The following is a 17545-nucleotide window of genomic DNA, read 5'->3' on the forward strand; positions in this document are numbered from 1 at the left end:
GGAAAGCTGCCACGGTCATCCCCCTCTTCAAAGCGGGAGACACTCTAGACCCAAACTGTATAGACCTATATCTATCCTACCCTGCCTTTCTAAGGTCTTCGAACAGATCACCGACCATTTCGAATCCCACTGTACCTTCTCCGCTATGCAATCTGGTTTCCGAGCTGGTCATGGGTGCACCTCAGCCACGCTCCAGGTCCTAAACGATATCATAACCACCATTGATAAAAGACAATACTGTGAAGTCGTATTCATTGACCTGGCCAAGGCTTTCGACTCTGTCAATCACCACATTCTTATCGGCAGACTGAACAGCCTTGGATTCTCAAATGACTGCCTCGCCTGGTTCACCAACTACTTCTCAGATAGAGTTCAGTATGTCAAATCGGAGGGTCTGTTGTCCGGACCTCTGGCAGTCTCTATGGACTAACCTCCAGACAAGCTTCAATGCCATACAACTCTCCTTCCGTGGCCTCCAACTGCTCTTAAATGCAAGTAAAACTAAATGCATGCTCTTCAACCGATCGCTGCCCCCACCTGCCTGCCCGTCCAGCATTACTACTCCGGATGGTTCTGACTTGTGGACAACTACAAATACCTAGGTGTCTGGCTAGACTGTAAACTCTCCTTCCAGACTCACATTAAACATCTCCAATCCAAAATGAAATCTAGAATCGTCTTCCTATTTTGCAACAAAGCATCCTTCACTCATGCTGCCAAACATATCCTTGTAAAACGGACAATCCTACCGATCCTTGACTTTGTCAATGTTCTTTACAAAATAGCCTCCAACACTCAGCAAATTGGATGCAGTGCCATCCGTTTTGTAACCAAAGTGCCGTCCGTTTTGTAACCAAAACCCCATATACTACCCACCACTGAGACCTGTATGCTCTCGTTGGCTGGCCCTCACTTCACATTCGTCGCCAAGCCCACTGGCTCCAGGTCATCTATAAGTCTTTGCTAGGTAGAATCCCACCTTATCTCAGTTTACTGGTCACCATATCAGCACCCACCCATAGCATGCTCTCCAGCAGGTACAGTGGGGAGAACAAGTATTTGATACACTGCCGATTTTGCAGGTTTTCCTACTTACAAAGCATGTAGAGGTCTGTAATTTTTATCATAGGTACACTTCAACTGTGAGAGACGGAATCTAAAACAATTAGATTTATTTGATACATCAGAAAAGCAGAACTTAATATTTGGTACAGAAACCTTTGTTTGCAATTACAGAGATCATACGTTTCCTGTGGTTCTTGACCAGGTTTGCACACACTGCAGCAGGGATTTTGGCCCACTCCTCCATACAGACCACTCCAGATCCTTCAGGTTTCGGGACTGTTGCTGGGCAATACGGACTTTCAGCTCCCTCCAAAGATCTTCTATTGGGCTCAGGTCTGGAGACTGGCTAGGCCACTCCAGGACCTTGAGATGCTTCCAACGGAGCCACTCCTTAGTTGCCCTGGCTGTGTGTTTCGGGTCGTTGTCATGCTGGAAGACCCATCCACGACCCATCTTCAATGCTCTTACTGAGGGAAGGAGATTGTTGGCCAAGATCTCATGATACATGGCCCTATCCATCCTCTCCTCAATACGGTGCAGTCGTCCGGTCCCCTTTGCAGAAAAGCATCCCCAAAGAATTATGTTTCCACCTCCATGCTTCACGGTTGGGATGGTGTTCTTGAGGTTGTATTCATCCTTCTTCTTCCTCCAAACACGGCGAGTGGAGTTTAGACCAAAAAGCTCTATTTTTGTCTCATCAGACCACATGACCTTCTCCCATTCCTCCTCTGGATCATCCAGATGGTCATTGGCAAACTTCAGACGGGCCTGGACATGCGCTGGGCTTGAGCAGGGGGACCTTGCGTGCGCTGCAGGATTTTATTCCATGACGGCGTAGTGTGTTACTAATGCTTTTCTTTGAGACTGTGGTCCCAGCTCTCTTCGGGTCATTGACAAGGTCCTGCCGTGTAGTTCTGGGCTGATCCCTCACCTTCCTCATGATCATTGATGCCCCACGAGATGAGATCTTGCATGGAGCCCCAGACCGAGGGTGATTGACCTTCATCTTGAACTTCTTCCATTTTCTAATAATTGCGCCAACAGTTGTTGCCTTCTCACCAAGCTGCTTGCCTATTGTCCTGTATCCCATCCCCCCCCAGCCTTGTGCAGGTCTACAATTTTATCCCTGATGTCCTTACACAGCTATCTGGTCTTGGCCATTGTGGAGAGGTTGGAGTCTGTTTGATTGAGTGTGTGGACAGGTGTATTTTATACAGGTAGCGAGTTAAAACAGGTGCAGTTAATACAGGTAATGAGTGGAGAACAGGTGGGCTTCTTAAAGAAAAACTAACAGGTCTGTGAGAGCCGGAATTCTTACTGGTTGGTAGGTGATCAAATACTTATGTCATGCAATAAAATGCAAATTAATTACTTAAAAATCATACAATGTGATTTTCTGGATTTTTGTTTTAGATTCTCACAGTTGAAGTGTACCTATAATAAAAATTACAGACCTCTACATGCTTTGTAAGTAGGAAAACCTGCAAAATAGGCAGTGTATCAAATTTATTGTTCTCCCCACTGTATATTTCACTGGTCACTCCCAAGCCAATTCCTGCTTTGGTCGCCTTTTCTTCCAGTTCTCTGCTGCCAATGACTGGAATGAATTGTAAAAATCACTGAAGCTGGAGACTGATATCTCCCTCACTAACTTTAAGCACCAGCTGTCAGAGCAGCTCACAGATCATTGCACCTGAACATAGCCCATCTGTAAATAGCCCATCCAACTACCTCATCCCCATATTGTTAGTTTTTTTTCTTTCTCCTTTGCACACCAGTATCTCTACTTTGCACGTTCATCTTCTGCACATCTATCACTCCAGTGTTTAGTTGTTAAATTGTATTTACTTCGCCACTATGGCCCTATTTATTGCCTTACCTCCCTAATCTTACATAATTTGCACACACTGTATTGTGGCATATAGCAGGTCAGCCACCAGGGGTAGACTCGTCGAGGCCTGGTGACAGACGGTGTATACGTCACGAGGCGATGGCTCCATCTGCTGGATGTGCCAGGTCTCGACTGGTTCTCCGGCCAGAACTAATTGGGGCTGATTGGGAGTTGGTGAGTAATCAAGGCCCCTAAAGCTGCCAGAAGGGCAACACACAAGGAGAGTGAGGGAAGGGGATGGTTACAGAGGTAACAGGAGTGCAGTTGCGATCCCGACAGGATACAGCAAGATCCGGAGCCCAGAAGACGGTATCCCAGAGAGGGTCTCAAAGGGGAGACCTATCCTTTTCTTTTCTTTTTGTTTTGATTTATTATTCAAATAAATACCCCTGAAACTGAGTTTATCCTACTCTGTCAGTGTCTGATCTGTGTAAACGTCTTGACCAAACCCCCTGGTCTGCCACAGTATATAGACTTTTCTATTGTGTTATTGACTGTATGTTTGTTTATTCCATGTGCAACTCTTTGTTGTTGTTTGTGTCGCACTGCTTTGCTTTATCTTGGCCAGGTCGCAGTTGTAAATTAGAACTTGTTCTCAATAGGCTTACCTGGTTAAATAAAGGTGAAATAAATACAAATAAATGGATGACTGTGTTGCAGCTAGCATTGGGGGAAGACAGTGTGGTCAGTGGAGAAGGCAGTGTGACCTGTGACCATACATGGTTGGTTTTCCAATCCATCAGTGGGAGTAACCGATCAATCAAGTCTGCTCCGAGTAGCAGGGGTTCAGATTTGAGGCTGTTGACATACACACGATGAACAAGCAATACGTCCTGGAAGTGTAGTTTCAGCATGAGTCTAAATGTGAGAGGCGTGGTAGTCTGAGTGACCCCTCGGAGTGTCCCGGTGCTCTTGACGGCCAATCCTCCACTGAACGTAGCGAACAGGTCAATTGTAGCTGTAGTCGTTTCGATGGCGACGTACTTTACAGTTATTTCAACTGTGGTGGTTGAGTTGTGGTTTCGTGGTAGAAACAGTTGTTGTGTCTCAACGCTCCAATACCTGATAATGCACCCTCTAATTGGAGTGAGTGCTCCTGGTCAAACTTCAAAAGCCATCCAATGCGTCCTCTATATCAGCTAGGAACGTCTCAGTATCGTTTGGCTGACTTAGAACGTGTTCAAAGGGGTTGGGACATTTTTTACGAGTTTGTCAAGGCGTTCCCTGCCAAGCGGGTGGAGAGGGTTTGCTTCATCCTGTGTGGAAATTGTGTCCGAAAGGCCAAGAGGAGAAGCAAAGCTTTGGCTTTGTTGGCGAAGAGGCGCATATTATTCAGTGCCGAATGGCCAAGAGGAGAAGTCTGAGGGACACATGAGGGAGGCAATGTCTGAAACCTTCTATCATCGTCACTCCTTTGAGTACCGGGCTTGGGTAGTCACGTTGTAGCGCGTGACCGTTTTGGAATTCCACCAGATGGTACCTAAGGGTGGTATACTGGTGCATAGCAGAGTCCACTTGAGTGCTTAGAGTACAGATTTTAGACATGTGAGTGTCAAACTTGCTCCGTTCGGTCTCATACTTATTTGTCATGGTTTAGAGATAGAGGTCTTGAGTAGGGAGCGAGAGATTCAGTGATGAGATTTCCGCCGCTTGCTTAGAAATCAATATTTCCATCTCCATCACCTGAGTTCTCTCATCATTCTCATATCATAGGTCTCTCATCAATCTCTCATCATAGGTCAGTGACTTCAATGAGTTCTGCTGATTTGTCATCCAACTTAGTCATTATATTAATCAGGTTGGTCAGCACATGCCCGGAGCACACGTCCTGGTAATCCTGGTAATCCGTCTGGCCCCGTAGACTTGTGTATGTTGACCTGTTTAAAGGTCTTACTCACGTCGGCTACGGAGAGCATGATCACACAGTCGCCTGGAACAGTTGATGCTCAGGCTGAGGTTTTGACTCTCAGGGTGCTAAAGTGGAGGCATCAGACCTTGTTCATAGCTCTCCTTGCCTTCACCGGAGCTCTGCTGATGGGCAGCCTGAGACTGCTGCTCTGGAAGCTGTACATATAGTGCCAGTCAAATGTTTGGGCACACCTTCTCAAGGGTTTTTCTTTATTTGCACTATTTTCTACATTGTAGAATACTAGCGAAGACATCAAAACAATGAAATAACATACCAAAAAAGTGTTCTTCACAGTAGCCCCTCTTTGCCTTGATGACAGCTTTGAACACTCTTGGCATTCTCTCAACCAGCTTCACCTGGAATGCTTTTCCAACAGTCTTGAAGGAGTTCCCACATATGCTGAGCACTTGTTGGCTGCTTATCCTTCACTCTGCGGTCCAACTCACCCCAAACCATCTCAATTGGGTTGAGGTTGGGTGATTGTGGAGGGCAGGTCATCTGATGCAGCAATCCATCACTTTCCTTCTTGGTCAAATAGCCCTTACAAAGCATGGAGGTGGGTTGGGTCATTGTCCTGTTGAAAATGATAGTCCCACTAAGACCAAACCAGATGGAATAGTGTATCACTGCAGAATGCTGTGTTAGTCATGCTTGTTAAGTGTACATTGAATTCTAAATAAATCACAGACTGTGTCACCAGCAAAGCACCCCCACACCATCACATCTCCTCCTCTATGCTTCACGGTGGGAACCACAAATGCGGAGGTCATCCGTTCACCTACACGGCGTCTCACAAAACACGGTGTTGGAACCAAAATTCTCAAATATTGACTCATCAGACCAAAGGACATATTTACACCGGTCTAATGTCCATTGCTCATGTTTCTTGGCCCAAAAAAGTATCTTCTTATTATTGGTGTCCTTTAATAGTGGTTTCTTTTCAGCAATTCAACCATGAAGGAATGATTCCCGCAGTGTCCTCTGACCAGTTGATGTTGAGATGTGCCTGTTACTTGAACTCTGTGAAGCATTTATTTGGGCTACAGGCTCTAACTTATCCTCTGCAGCAGAGATAACTCTGGGTCTTCCTTTCCTGTTGAGGTCCTCATGAGAGCCAGTTTCATCATAGCGCTTGGTGGTTTTTGCGACTGCACTTGAAGAAACTTTAAAAGTTCTTGAAATGTTCCAGATTGACTGTTCCGGATGTCTAAAAGTAATGATACTGTCGTTTCTTTTTGCTTTTTTGAGCTGTTCTTGACATATGGACTTGGTCTTTTACCAAATAGGGCTATCTTCTGTATACCACCCCTACCTTATCACAATACAACTGATTGGCTCAAACTCATTAAGAAGGAAAGAAATTCCACAAACTAACTTTTAACAGGGCATACCTGTTAATTGAAATTCATTCCAGGTGTCTACCTCATGAAGCTGGTTGAGAGAATGCCAAGAGTGTGCGAAGCTGTCATCAAGGCAAATGGTGGAGATTTTGAAGATTGTCAAATATAAAATACATTTTGAGTTGTTTAACACGTGTTTGGTTACTACATGATTCCATATGTGTTATTTCAAAGTTTTGATTCTTCATTATTATTCTACAATGTAGAAAACAGTCAAAATAAAGAAAAACCGTTGAATGAGTAGTTGTGTCCAAACGTTTGACTGGTACTGTACGTATGTCCAGACAGACAGACACCTAACTGCCTATTACAGATTATATTCTTGTAGCTCCCTCCAGTAACCACAAGCACAACCGTTCCTTGATTTTAACTGGCGGCTTTATTCTGTAGATTTAGTCAGAATTATCACCTTCCGTGAGAACTATAAAGTAAATGAAAAATGCAGTTGAGCACACTCTTACAACCAACCTCCTTATCTTACGAGTGACTTCTTAGCGTGGTATAACTCTGAAGTGCTTACATACATAAACAGTGGCGCTTCAACAGTATCAGATTAAACACATGAATAAAGGAAAAATACCTCATTGGCTGCTTATTACAGAAGGGAGGAAATCAAACTTCACACTTATTATTCCTGGCATGAATTCACACTTCATCCTTAATTATTATAACGTCACCATCCTAACATACACGCTTCAACCTTTATGAACTACACCCGATGACATGACAATTTAGCTAACACAGCGTGGGATTGCCTTCCCTCCAAAAGTGTGTTGCTACAATACTGTCCCCGTTACGACAGTTATTAGCTACGTAGTTCCGCTTGTTTTATCATTTCCCCCGCATAGCGAACACGTAAACAATTAAAAAAAAAAACTACATAGACTTACAGGTTACTTGTCAGTTACAATTCTGTCTCTCTCCATAGTTTGTCTCTCTTTCTATTTTTTTCAGGCTCTCCTTCTACACACATGCTCCTTTTAAACATGACCCCAACTCTCTTGCTAAACATGTGAACAAAGGCATTTGTTATTGTATATGTTGTGGTCTATGGACCATTCTGGCTTGGACAAGGCTTTCTAAACTCTGTAGTAGAATAATAATATATTGTCCAAATTGCTCTATCAGAGTTAAGTCTTCTGGCCCAGAGGTTTGACCCAGGTATGACCCAGGTTATGGGCATACAGTAAGTGTTTCTGAAATGCCTTAACATGGCGATGTTTAAGTCATCATAGCCAGTTCCTGAAACCCAAGGGACACAATCAGGCTCATGTTTGTTACCCATCAGCCCCCCTCCATCCATGCTCTGTGCTGACAACCCCACTGGGGGATGATGTTGACGATGTGTTGTGTTCTGACTCGCCCTGTCTGTAGTGATGGTTCCAAGCATCTCACTGCCTGGCAGTAATGATGTCACTTTATTGATTTACTGACTGATTTACTCATAGAAATGGAAAGATAATTCATTTTAAGTCTATGGATTTACGGGTTATGACTGAATGACTAAGACAATTATTTTTGTCATTCACGCTCGAAGGTTCAACAGCAGGGCTCACGATCCAGGTGATGATTTGTCTTTAGATTCCGTTAGCCTGGTCCCAGATCTGTTTGTGCTGTCATGCCAACTCCTAATTTCATTGTCGTGTGACAGCATAAAAAGATCTGGGACCAGGCTAATACCTACACCCTTTCTCTTTATATGTCTCTGAGGTACCATCTCTAACAGTGTCTTTCTTTCCCGTCTGTTTGCTTGTTATTTGCTCAGACACTGGGAGAGCAGACCTCTTTATCTCAATCTCTTCGTTCAAAGACTCAATCATGGACACTTACTGACAGTTGTGGCTGCTTCGCATGATGTATTATCGTCTCTACCTTCTTGCCTTTGTGCTGTTGTCTGTGCCCAATAATGTTTGTACCATGTTTTGTGTTGCTACCGTGTCTTTGTCATGTTGTGTTGCTACCATGGTGTGTTTTCATGTGTTGCTGCCATGCAATGTTGTTGGCTTACGGTCTCTCTTTATGTAGTGTTGTGGTGTCTCTCTTGTCGTGATGTGTGTCCTATATTTTTATTTTTAATCCCAGCCGCCGTCCCCACAGGAGGCCTTTTTGCCTTTTGGTAGGCAGTCATTGTAAATAAGAATGGGTTCTTAACTGACTTGTAGAGTTAAATAAAGGTTGAATAAAAAATGTAAAAAACAACGAGATGATGGAGAGATGCATTAACAGAAACCAGGACGATGTGTGATTGTTTGTGTGTGTATCCTATCATTATCACTGATTACTGAAGATAATTACTACCCAAGAGAACCTGCTGAGAATGTTCAGTGAAGAACACACTATTCAGGGGAGCTCATCGTCAACCACCAGAGGCCAGCAGAGAGCTAATTGAAACAGTCACAGACATTGAATCAGCCAGCAGCCCTAAATATGTCCACATGAATTACACTAACTTTAGTAAGCAAAAGGGAGGGGATGAAAAATGAAAAAGTGGAAGAGAGAAACAAAGGTTTGCCTCTCCCGCCTGTCAATCACAGACCCCGGCTCGTCCGATGTGCTTGTCTTGTGTGAGATTCCAGTAGACTGCATAATGTCTGTGCCTCGACCTAGGTTGAGCAAAACTAAACATGGAGGTATTCGCCTTAGCAATATCACTAGAAAAAAGACCTCCTCCATTCCTGCCATTAATGAAAGAGATCGTGATACCTCACATCTCAAAATAGGGCTACTTAATGTTAGATCCCTCACTTCAAGGCAGTTATAGTCAATGAACTAATCACTGATCATAATCTTGATGTGATTGGCCTGACTGAAACATGGCTTAAGCCTGATGAATTTACTGTGTTAAATGAGCCCTCACCTCCTGTTTACACTAGTGACCATATCACCCACGCATCCCGCAAAGGCAGAGGTGTTGCTAACATTTACAATAGCAAATTTAAATTTACAAAAAAAACGCAATTTTCGTCTTTTGAGTTTCTAGTCATGAAATCTATGCAGCCTACTCAATCACTTTTTATAGCTACTGTTTACAGGCCTCCTGGGCCATATACAGCGTTTCTCACTGAGTTCCCTGAATTCCTATCAAACCTTGTAGTCATGCCAAATAATATTCACATTTTTGGTGACTTTAATATTCACATGGAAAAGTCCACAGACCCACTCCAAAAGGCTTTAGGAGCCATCATCGACTCAGTGGGTTTTGTCCAACATATCTCCGGACCTTCTCACTGCCACAGTCATACTCTGGACCTAGTTTTGTCCCATGGAATAAATGTTGTAGATCTTAATGTTTTTCCTCATAATCGTAGACTATCGGACCACCATTTTATTACGTTTGCAATCGCAATAAATAATCTGCTCAGACCCCAACCAAGGAGCATCAAAAGTCGTGCTATAAATTCTCAGACAACCCAAAGATTCCTTGATTCCCTTCCAGACTCCTTCTGCCTACCCAAGGACGTCAGAGGACAAAACTCAGTTAACCACCTAACTGAGGAACTCAATTTAACCTTGCGCAATACCCTAGATGCAGTTGCACCCCTAAAAACTAAAAACATTTGTCATAAGAAACTAGCTCCCTGGTATACAGAAAATACTCAAGCTCTGAAGCAAGCTTCCAGAAAATTGGTACAGAAATGGCGCCACACAAACTGGAAGTCTTCCGACTAGCTTGGAAAGACAGTACCGTGCAGTATCGAAGAGCCTTCACTGCTGCTCGATCATCCAATTTATCCAACTTAATTGAGGAAAATAAGAACAATATTTTTGATAGTGTCGCAAAGCTAACTAAAAAGCAGGATTCCCCAAGAGTGGATGGCTTTCACTTCAGCAGTAATAAATTCATGAACTTCTTTGAGGAAAAGATCATGGTCATTAGAAAGCAAATTACAGACTCCTCTTTAAATCTGCATATTCCTCCAATGCTCAGTTGTCCTGAGTCTGCACAACTCTGCCAGGACCTAGGATCAAGGGAGACACAAGTGTTTAGTACTATATCTCTTGACACAATGATGAAAATAATCATGGCCTCTAAACCTTCAAGCTGCATACTGGACCCTATTCCAACTAAACTACTGAAAGAGCTGCTTCCTGTGCTTGGCCCTCCTATGTTGAACATAATAAACGGCTCTCTATCCACCGGATGTGTACCAAACTCACTAAAAGTGGCAATAATAAAGCCTCTCTTGAAAAAGCCAAACCTTGACCCAGAAAATATTTTAAAAACTATCGGCCAATATCGAATCTCCCATTTCTCTCAATTTTTTTTTAAAAAGCTGCTGCGCAGCAACTCACTGCCTCCCTGAAGACAAACAATGTATACGAAATGCTTCAGTCTCGTTTTAGACCCCATCATAGCACTGAGACTGCACTTGTGAAGGTGGTAAATGACCTTTTAATGGCGTCAGACCGAGGCTCTGCATCTGTCCTCGTGCTCCTAGACCTTAATGCTGCTTTTGATACTATCGATCACCACATTCTTTTGGAGAGATTGGAAACCCAAATTGGTCTACACGAACCGAACAAGTTCTGGCCTGGTTTAGATCTTATCTGTCGGAAAGATATCAGTTTGTCTCTGTGAATGGTTTGTCCTCTGACAAATCAACTATAAATGTCGGTGTTCCTCAAGGTTCCGTTTTAGGACCACTATTGTTTTCACTATATATTTTTACCTCTTGGGAATGTCATTCGAAAACATAATGTTAACTTTCACTGCTATGCGGATGACACACAGCTGTACATTTCAATGAAACATGGTAAAGCCCCAAGGCTTCCAGCGAGGGCAGTTTGTGTTTCAGACATAAGGAAGTGGATGGCTGCAAACTTTCTACTTTTAAACTCGGACAAAACAGAGATGCTTGTTCTAGGTCCCAAGAAACAAAGAGATATTTTGTTGAATCTGACAATTAATCTTGATAGTTGTACAGTCGTCTCAAATACAACTGTGAAGGACCTCGGCGTGACTCTGGACTCTGATCTCTCTTTTGACGAGCATATAAAGACTGTTTCATGGACAGGTTTTTCCATTTACTTAACATTGCAAAAATCAGAACTTTTCTGTCCACAATTGATGCAGAAAAATGTATTCATGCTCTTGTCACTTCTAGATTAGAATACTGCAATGCTCTACTTTCCGGCTACCTGGATAAAGCACTAAATACACTTCAGTTAGTGCTAAATACGGCTGCTGGAATCTTGACTAGAACCATATTTCTTTAATCATATTACTCCAGTGCTAGCCTCTCCACACTGGCTTTCTGTTAAGGCAAAGGCTGATTTCAAGGTTTTACTGCTAACCTACAAAGCATTACATGGGCTTGCTCCTACCTATCTTTCCGATCTGGTCCTGCCGTAGATACCTACACGTACGCTACCGCCACAAGACGCAGGCCTTCTAATTGTCCCTAGAATTTCTAAGCAAACAGCTGGAGGCAGGAATGGTCTGCTTACCCATAAGAGAGACGCAGACTTGGTCTCAACCTTTAAGTCTTTATCGAAGACTCATCTCTTCATTTAGGTCCTATGATTGAGTGTTCATGCTTTTATTTAGAACTGAACACTGAATCGCAAAACAACAAAGAGAATGAAGAAAACTGAAACAGTTCTGTCTGGTGCAGAAATACACAAAACAGAAAACAACTACCCGCAAAACCCATGTGGGAAAAAGCTACCTAAGTATGGTTCTCAATCAGAGACAACAATAGACAGCTGCCTCTGATTGAGAACCACACCCGGCCAAACAAAAAAGAAATACAAAACATAGAAAATGAACATCGAATGCCTACCCTAGTCACACCCTGGCCTAACCAAAATAGAGAATAAAAGCCTCTCTATGGCCAGGGTGTGACAAGCTGATGTAAGGAGGGCTATATAAATACATTTGATTTGATTTGATTTGATAATCAATGCCTATCGCTATGATAATTAAACAATCCTTTACCCCCGTTCTCCCCATTTCTCTACGCTTTCTTAAGAGGCTTGTTTTACCCCGGAAATGGGAATCATTGCTGTCTGGACTGCAGGGGGGTTTAATGGCCCTCTGCAATGTATTGATCGTCATGTCAAGGAAGTGAAAAAGAACTGGATTAACGGGGCCGGTGACAGAATGTGGACGGGGATACATTGCAAAATCTCACTGTCTACATTCCAAATGGCCCTATGGGCCCTGGTAAAAAGTAGTGCACTATGTAGGAAATAAGGTGCCATTTGGGATGCACACTCTGAATAACTCCATAGGGCCTGTAATAGATGGGAGCTAAAGAAAGTTCTGACCTGACTATATACAAACAGTACAATGCTATTGCACTGTGTTTCCTGATTGAGATTTCATTATAGATTGTGACCAGCGTGCCTTTTACTGTCAGCCTGTGAGCTGTCAGCTCTGTTTTGATTAATTGGTTCTAATAGATTAATGAATGTGTGATTAATGAACAGGTCCCTCTCCACTTCTGTGGTGTGTGTGTGTGTGTGTGTGTGTGTGTGTGTGTGTGTGTGCGTGTGTGTGTTTGCATGCTAGCATGTGTGCGTGTGTACGTGCATGTGTGTGTGTGTGTGTGTGTGTATGTGTGTGTTAAACTGATGCTGCTGATGCTCCTCTCTCCTGGGCCTGTCCCTGTCACCGCCATTCATCGTCAATGTTTGCATCACAGTTATAGCCCTCGGGCCTTCCAGGCCCTAGCATATCGGGACAGCTCATAAAGAGAGAGAGACGGAGAGAGTGTGTGTGTCTGTGAGTGTGTCTGTCAGTGTGTGTATCTGTGTGTCTGTGTGTCTGTGTCTGTGTGTGTGTGTGTGTGTATGTGTGTGTGTGTGTGTGTGTCTGGCTGTATTGGAGGGGTGAAGGTGGTTGTATTTTAGGCTGTATTTTGTTTTCAACATCAACATATCTCACATCCTCAGGAGAGCCAGGAAGGTTCAGTTATAGTGATGTCATTATGTGTGATGTAAGAGTAATGCACTCAGATTGATTTAACGTGTGCTGGGTTGCCGTGGCAAAGGCAGCTTAGTTTCTCAGTCAGTCCTGGATGTACACAGGAAGGAAGGAACCTGGGCTGACATCACCATGACGATGGGAGAAGCCATCATGTGATTAACGATGCCAAGGCATGGCTGGGAGAGAGAGGCGCTGGCTGAGTCACTGGCTTAAAGGACAAGGACAACCACAGCCAGGAACCACCTCCAACCCAACCCATGAGAAAGAATGTATTTCATCATCCTATTACACCTTGCACGCACGTTAACGACCACCCATGCCTCATAAACAAACAACCAGATTGTATTGTGTGTTGATTGTGATTCCTTGGTGTCGGAAAAAGATCATCCTCCTATCCCAACAAGATGTTTCATCTCCTCCATACAGGGGTTGCTTTGAGAACATTCCTGTCCTTCACTGCATCTCTCTCTTCTCCTGTTCCGTTTTCTCTCTCTCTGCTCTCCCTGCTAAAGTGGGTGGCAAAACATCTGTCTTTGCCCCACCTCCATCCATTCCCAGTACGACTGAACAGTTTCCCAAAGGGACATTGCTTTTTCCATTCACTGAGTTAAAGACTCATATCTCCAGAGGCATTTTCCCACAGTGAGGATTCTCCCCACACCTCCACACAGAGCCCCATTGGAGCGTGTGGGGTTGGACCCTACGGGCCCTGGTCAATAGTAGTGAACTATATACAGTTGAAGTCGGAAGTTTACATACACCTTAGCCAAATACATTTAAACTCAGTTTTTGACATTTAGTAGTAAAAATTCCCTGTCTTCGGTCGATTAGGACCACCACTTTATTTTAAGAATGTGAAATGTCACAATAATAGTAGAGAGAATGATTTATTTCAGGTTTCATTTCTTTCATCACGTCAGTGGGTCAGACGTTTACATACACTCAGTATTTGGTAGCGTTGCCTTTAAATTGTTTAACTTGGGTCAAACGTTTCCGGTAGCCTTCCACAAGCTTCCCACAATAAGTTGGGTGAATTTTGGCCCATTCATCCTGACAGAGCTGGTGTAACTGAGTCAGGTTTAAAGGCCTCCTTACTGGCACACGCTTCTTCAGTTCTGCCCACAAATTTTCTATGGGATTGAGGTCAGGGCTATGTGATGGCCAGTCCGATACCTTGACTTTGTTGTCCTTAAGCCATTTTAATACAACTTTGGAAGTATGCTTGGGGTCATTGTCCATTTGGAAGACCCATTTGCAACCAAGCTTTAACTTCTTCACTGATGTCTTGAGATGTTGCTTCAATATATCCACATAATTGTCCTGCCTCATGATGCCATCTATTTTGTGAAGTGCACCAGTCTCTCCTGCAGCAAAGCACCCCAACAACATGATGCTTCCATCCCGTGCTTAATGGTTGAGATGGTGTTCTTCGGCTTGCAATCCTCCCCCTTTTTCCTCCAAACATAAGGATAGTCATTATGGCCAAACAGTTCTATTTTTGTTTCATCATACCAGAGGACATTTCTCCAAAAAGTAAGATATTTTTCCCCATGTGCAGTTGCAAACCGTAGTCTGGCTTTTTTATGGCGGTTTTAGAGCAGTGGCTTCTTCCTTGTTGAGCGGACTTTCAGGTTATGTCGATATAAGACTCGTTTTACTGTTGAAATAGATGCTTTTGTACATGTTTCCTCCAGCATCTTCACAAGTTCCTTTGCTGTTGTTCTGGGATTGATTCGCACTTTCGCACCAAAGTACGTTCATCTCTAGGAAACAGAGCGCGTCTCCTTCCTAAGAAGTATGACGGCTGCGTGGTCCCATGGTGTTTATACTTGCATACTATTGTTTGAACAGACCAACGTGGTACTTTCAGGCGTTTGGAATGTGCTCCCAAGGATGAACCAGACTTGTGGAAGTCTACAATTTTATTTCTGAAGTCTTGACTGATTTATTTTGATTTTCCCATGATGTCAAGCAAAGAGGCACTGAGTTTGAAGGTAGGCCTTGAAACACATCCACAGGTACACCTCCAATTGATTCAAATTATGTAGATTATGTCATAACGAACTGTAGGCCTGGTGCGTGGTGCGCACCTCAGGACACGCACCTCAGGGCGAGTGCGGGGAGGAGGCACAGGATACACTGGACCGTGGAGACGCATTGGAGATCCAGAACATAGAGGTGGCTCAATACGTCCTGGCTGGATGCCCATTCTAGCCCGGCAAATGCGAGGAGCTGGAATAGAGCGCACCGGGCTAGAATAGCGCACTGGAGACACCGTGCGCATCTCTGCATAACACGGTGCCTGACCGGTTACACGCTCCCCACGGTAAGCACGAGGAGTTGGCTACCTGACTCATGCAATCTCCTCATGTGCCTCCCAATTTTTTTTATTGGGGCTGCCTCTCGGGCTTCCGTGCTAGCCGTGTACCTTCATATCGTCGCTGTTCCTCTATTCTCCGGTATTTATCGTAGTATCGTCGTTCCGCCTTCACTGCCTCTAACTCCTCCTTAAGACGGCGATACTCCCCCGGCTGTGTCCATGGTCCTGCTCCATCTAATATCTCCTCCCAGGTCCATTAAGTGCTGTTCCTTCTTTTCACGCTGCTTGGTCCTGGTTTGGTAGGTTATTCTGTCACGTTCGTCATAACGATGAGACCAAGGCGCAGCGTGATAAGCGTACATTCTATTTATTAAACGAATGCAACACTGAACAAAACTATACAAAATAACAAAACGAACCATGAAGCAATATGACTAGTGCAAATAGGCAACTAAACATAGAATAATAACCCACAAAACCAAAATGATAAATGGCAACCTAAATAGGATCCCCAATCAGAGACAACGATAAACAGCTGCCTCCACCATAGACCTACATATACCTAGACATACTAAAACCACATAGATATACAAAAACCCTAGACAGGTCATAACACCTAAACAGGACTAAAACACCTAGACAATACAAAAACTAAACCAACCACCCTTGTCACACCCTGACCTAACCAAAATAATAAAGAAAACAAAGATAACTAAGGTCAGGGCGTGACAATTAGCCTATCAGAAGCTTCTAAAGCCATGACATCATTATCTGGAATTGTACAAGCTGTTTAAAGGCACAGTCAACTTCGTGTATGTAAACTTCTGACCCACTGGAATTGTGATACAGTGCATTATAAGTGAAATAACCTGTCTGTAAAACAATTGTTGGAAAAATTACTTGTGTCATGCACAAAGTAGATGTCTTAACCGACTTGCCAAAACTATAGTTTATTAACAATACATTTGTGGAGTGGTTGAAAAACGAGTTTTAGTGACTCGAAACTAAGTGTACGTAAACTTCCGACTTCAGCTGTATATACAGTGCCTTGCGAAAGTATTCGGCCCCCTTGAACTTTGCGACCTTTTGCCACATTTCAGGCTTCAAACATAAAGATATAAAACTGTATTTTTTTTGTGAAGAATCAACAACAAGTGGGACACAATCATGAAGTGGAACGACATTTATTGGATATTTCAAACTTTTTTAACAAATCAAAAACTGAAAAATTGGGCATGCAAAATTATTCAGCCCCCTTAAGTTAATACTTTGTAGCGCCACCTTTTGCTGCGATTACAGCTGTAAGTCGCTTGGGGTATGTCTCTATCAGTTTTGCACATCGAGAGACTGACATTTTTTCCCATTCCTCCTTGCAAAACAGCTCGAGCTCAGTGAGGTTGGATGGAGAGCATTTGTGAACAGCAGTTTTCAGTTCTTTCCACAGATTCTCGATTGGATTCAGGTCTGGACTTTGACTTGGCCATTCTAACACCTGGATATGTTTATTTTTGAACCATTCCATTGTAGATTTTGCTTTATGTTTTGGATCATTGTCTTGTTGGAAGACAAATCTCCGTCCCAGTCTCAGGTCTTTTGCAGACTCCATCAGGTTTTCTTCCAGAATGGTCCTGTATTTGGCTCCATCCATCTTCCCATCAATTTTAACCATCTTCCCTGTCCCTGCTGAAGAAAAGCAGGCCCAAACCATGATGCTGCCACCACCATGTTTGACAGTGGGGATGTTGTGTTCAGTGTGATGAGCTGTGTTGCTTTTACGCCAAACATAACGTTTTGCATTGTTGCCAAAAAGTTCAATTTTGGTTTCATCTGACCAGAGCACCTTCTTCCACATGTTTGGTGTGTCTCCCAGGTGGCTTGTGGCAAACTTTAAACGACACATTTTATGGATATCTTTAAGAAATGGCTTTCTTCTTGCCACTCTTCCATAAAGGCCAGATTTGTGCAATATATGACTGATTGTTGTCCTATGGACAGAGTCTCCCACCTCAGCTGTAGATCTCTGCAGTTC

The sequence above is a fragment of the Oncorhynchus mykiss genome, chromosome 17 (assembly GCF_057628025.1).
Source record: "Oncorhynchus mykiss isolate SJ-2025 chromosome 17, ASM5762802v1, whole genome shotgun sequence".
Lineage (NCBI taxonomy): Eukaryota > Metazoa > Chordata > Actinopteri > Salmoniformes > Salmonidae > Oncorhynchus > Oncorhynchus mykiss.